The following is a 5000-nucleotide window of genomic DNA, read 5'->3' as shown; positions in this document are numbered from 1 at the left end:
TATATATATATACAATAATTTTATATATACATATACACATATATGGTGTGTGTGTGTGTGTGTGTGAGTGTGTGTGTTGTGTAACTATATATATATATTTATATATATATATATATATATATATTATATATATATATATGTGTGTGTGTGGTGTTGTGTGTGTGATGTGTGGTGTGTGTGTATGTTTTATATATATATATGTGTGTGTGTGTGTGTGTGTGTGTGTGTGTGTGTGTATGTATGTATGTATGTATGTACGTGTGTTTATGTGTATAAGCGTGTGTGTGCACAAAAAGGAAACAATATAGAAACAAATGTCGGTAAAAAAAAAAAAAAATCCCCATTCTCAGCCGGGCGGAGGAAGGTCAGCCCACCTCCGCTCAGAGCCAACGAAATAACGGAGACGAAGAGAGAGAGAGAGAGAGAGAGAGAGAGAGAGAGAGAGAGAGAGAGAGAGAGAGAGAGAGAGAGAGAGAGAGAGAGAGAGAGAGAGAGATAAAGACAATGAAATGAGCGCCGCGCCTAATACGCCGTCCCTATACACACAGATAAAGAGGGGATGGGATCCGCCAAAACGGAATCACGGCCGTCAAACAAATGCGCCGAGGAGTGCGCATAGAGGGTTCGGTGTTGATCAGGCTTTGTGGTGTTGATCAAAGGGGATTCGAACCCCTTCTGGCGCGATCCTGGGAGCTGGGGGGAGGGGGGGGCGACCGGGGCGGGGGAGGAGGCTGGCTGTTAAACTCCCCAGGCTTTTAATTCAGCGGAAAATGTTATGACCCTTCATCCTAACTGATTATTAATAATTGCATTTCTAATAAGCTTAATTAACTAGGTGAATAACGGGATACAGGTTTATAAATATTTGCCGTCAAAATAGAGCGAGCGACGCCGGGCTCTCCCAGTTACCTCCCCGGGGCGCTGGGTCTCCGATGCATTTTTTAACTTTCAATTAAAGAAAGAAGAGCTCGTGTGTATACCTCGAGCGTCGCCCCGAGTGCCCGTGTTTATTTAAGCTTCCTTTTTTTTCTTCTCTCTCGCGTTATCTTTCTTTTATCATAATACGTTTCCGAGGATAAGATAACTCGAGTTCCGTTGGGAGATAGGCTGGAGAGAAGGTGGGTGTAGGGTGATATATGTGTTATTTCCCCCCCCCCCCATTTTTTTTTTATAGGTGTTTGCGTGCGTTGGTTTCCTACGTTGGTACCTGTGAGTGACGTAGCGAGTACCCGACGTGGGTGAGGTGCAACTCCAGAATTTTTCGTTCGCTTTTTTCAACGTTCATTATAACGCGAGAAGCTGAATCTCTCTTTTTTTTTTCGTTTAATTATTATCTAGCCGTTACTGGAATCCAGATTTATGATGCAAGCCCGGCGAATTATTCACGTGTTTATATACGAAGGACAGCGCTGATGAAAAGTTCCAGCGATTACACGGAGCAAAGGAGAGAGAGAGGACGTACGTACGTACAAACGCCACCAGCATCCGGGAACTAGCGAGCTAGCTAGCGAGCGAGCCTCCGCCGGGAACCTGGAAGCTCTATACACATTGAAGTGTCGAAAAATGAGTCTAACGGAGTGGTCTTTCATAAACTCCTTCTCTCATTTCCAGCGACTCAAATATTAATAGAAAATTTCGTCCCGCACTTCATTCAAACCCGGCGCTCTTTCTCCCCTAATGCAGCAAGAGGTGAGCGCTTCTCCTCCAAAGTCAATGGCGCCTTGATGAAATGTCAACGCGCAGGACCTCGCTGCCTTTGGCACTTATCTCTATGTACTGGTTTTAAAGGTAGGGTATATATTAGATATATATTATATATATGATTTATTTATATTGAGTATTTATATATATATATTAAAATTTACATATTATTATATATATTATTATATATATATATATTATATATATTATATATATATATATTTACACATACCAAAACACAGGTCGTATGTGTGTGTATTGTAATGACTTGACAAGACACACTTAAGCAACACACACACACAAGCACACACACACACACACACACACACACACACACACACACACACAAAAAATATGTATCTGTATGGGTAGGGAGTAGTTGCACCGCATGCAATAGCTGAACAATGCCTAGTCCCACTTTTCCCAATGTCACTGCAAGAGATTTCTTTAACCCTGACATGTGCAAGTTGTTTTTCCCGCCCTCTTGCATGTCCTATTTGCGGTGTCCCTGCTTAGTCATGCCTCAAGTAACGGTGATAGGAGGAGATAAAGAAGTCGATAGTTAAGGAGCCCGATAAGTCTTATCAGCGAAGACCCAGCGCCATTAAGTTCGACAGCAGAGGCACTGTGGCACTCACTCGTCAGGGAGAACCCACACAGAGTGCCCCAGAGATCCCCCGCTCGGACGGCACGAGATCGTAAGTTAACCATGATTATCCTCGAGCCGAAGAATAATTAAGGAACGTGAGATTTATTTGATTTTTCTTGTGCCTGGCGACACGCGGAGGTGGGGAGGGGGACGGGAGGGGCAGGGGACGGGAGGGGAGTGGCAAAAGGAGGGGAGGGGAGCGGGGGGGGGAGGGGGAGGGGTGGAGTCATGCTGTGCTTACAAGTGATCATTAATAAGAAAAAAAAGAAAAAGGAAAAGGAAAAAAGTTCCATTTTACCATAAGTACTAGAATCTACAGCGTGTGGTGAATTGCATGACAAAAAAGTGACATTATTCTTGTGTTTCATGACGTCATGAAAAGCCAAGAGGAAGACATTTCTTTGGTCATGCGCAGTTGTGGTTGTGATAATTCGCTACTGATAATTCATCGATTTTTTTGTTTATTATTATCATTATTATCATCATCATTATTGTTATTAACATTATCATTGTTATTGTTATTATTATCATTATTATTATTGTTATTATGATTATTTTCTTATCATTATGATTGTTATTGTCATTCTTGTGAGTATCATCATCATCATCATCATGATTATTATTGTTATAATTATATTCATTATTATTACTATTATTACTATTATCATAATTATTATCATTACTATCATCTTCATAATTGCAATTATTATCATCATTACTACTAACAGTATTAGTATTATCATTACTATTATTATCACCATCATCCTTATCATTATTGTTATCATCATAGTTATCGTTAACATTATTGCTATTGTCATTAGCCGTATTTTTATTATTAGTATTGACATAAACATTATCATTAATATTATTGTCATCATTATAATGATAATAATAATTATTATCATTATTATTATTATTATAATTATTATTATTATTATCATTATCATTATTATTATTATTATAATTATTATCATTATTATTATTATCATTATTATTATCCTTATTATCATTATTATTATCATTATCATTATCATTATATTATTATTATTATTATTATTATTATCAACATCATCATTATTATCATTATTATTATTATTATTATTATTACTGTTATCATTATTATTGTTATTATTTTTAATGTTACTATTATTACTATTTTCATTATCATACTTATTATTATCATCTTCATCATCATCCTTATCATCATTATTATTATCATTATCCTAATAATATCATTATCATCATTATCATCGTAATTATGATAATTGTTATTACTATAATTATCATTATGAATATTGTTGTGATTATCATCATCATTATTAACACTATTATCATTATTGTCACTATCATTATCAATACTATCATTATCATTATAGTTACCATTATCTTTATTATTATCATCATTGTTATTATTATCAATATCACTATGAATATATATATATATTTATATATTATATATATATATATATATATATATATATAGTATATATATATATATATGATATATGCACCACACACACACAACACACACAACACACTACACACAACACACAACACACCACACACACACACACACACACACACACACATATATATATATATATATATATATATATATATATATATATATATATATATACATATCATCATAATCATCATCATTATCGTTATCATTAATGTTGTTATTATCATTGTCATTTGCACAATACTACTAACATTATCATCACCACTATCACCGTAAGAAGTGTCATCATAACTATTAGCGGAAATTCCTTATATATCTTGAACACTTCAATATTTATGTTCATTCTTTAACAATCACACATTCGAGTAATTAAGTACTTAAGTCTATACCTGAGTATATTTAAGCGACTAGACTGCCAAAGCTATATATATATATATATATATGTATATATATATATAGTGTTGATATATATAATGGTGATATTGTAATATGTATATATATACATATATTATAATGTGTTTTACACACTACACACAACACACAACACACATATATAAACACCCCACACACACACCAACACACACCGATATATATATATATGTATATATAGTGTATGGAGAAGTGATATATATATAATATATATATATATACAATATATATATATATGATTATATATATATTATATGTATAGTTGAATCACACAAAACACCACACACACTACAAAATATTACATTCACGATATATATATAAATATTAAATATATATTATATATTTTATATATAATATATATATGAATATATATATACTACACTCTCTGTTTTGCGAATTTGAGATGATATATATAATATATATATATATATATATATATATATATATATTTATATATATATTATAACACACAGCACACAACATAATATGCATAATATACATATATATGTATTTATATATATAGGAACATACATATATATATATATATATATATAGATATCTATATATATTATATATCTCTATTATTATATCTATATTATATTATATAAGCACATAAATCTATTCATCGTATATTAATTGTTTGTACGAAATAACTAAGTGATGAATAATATAAAGAATGAAAAATCTTAATAGAATAAATAATGAAACACTTAAGATTGAAATAAGATAGTCGACAATATGTGTCGATCGTGCGAG

General features: G+C 32.7%; 1 protein-coding gene across 1 annotated transcript in view; it reads left to right on the top strand.

Moving 5' to 3' along the window:
• The first annotated feature begins 2289 nt into the window (after nt 1-2289).
• Nucleotides 2290-5000, top strand: part of LOC122257832 (uncharacterized) — a 17980-nt gene continuing 15269 nt past the window's right edge. The window contains exon 1 of the mRNA XM_086544358.1: nt 2290-2399. The gene's annotated coding sequence lies outside the window, so the exon portion shown is untranslated. The remainder of the gene's footprint in view (nt 2400-5000) is intronic.

This window comes from Penaeus japonicus, unplaced genomic scaffold, assembly GCF_977035675.1.
Source record: "Penaeus japonicus unplaced genomic scaffold, GWHDUDI00000001_assembly GWHDUDI00000015, whole genome shotgun sequence".
NCBI classification, from domain to species: Eukaryota; Metazoa; Arthropoda; class Malacostraca; order Decapoda; family Penaeidae; genus Penaeus; species Penaeus japonicus.
This window is presented reverse-complemented; position numbering and strand designations above follow the sequence as displayed.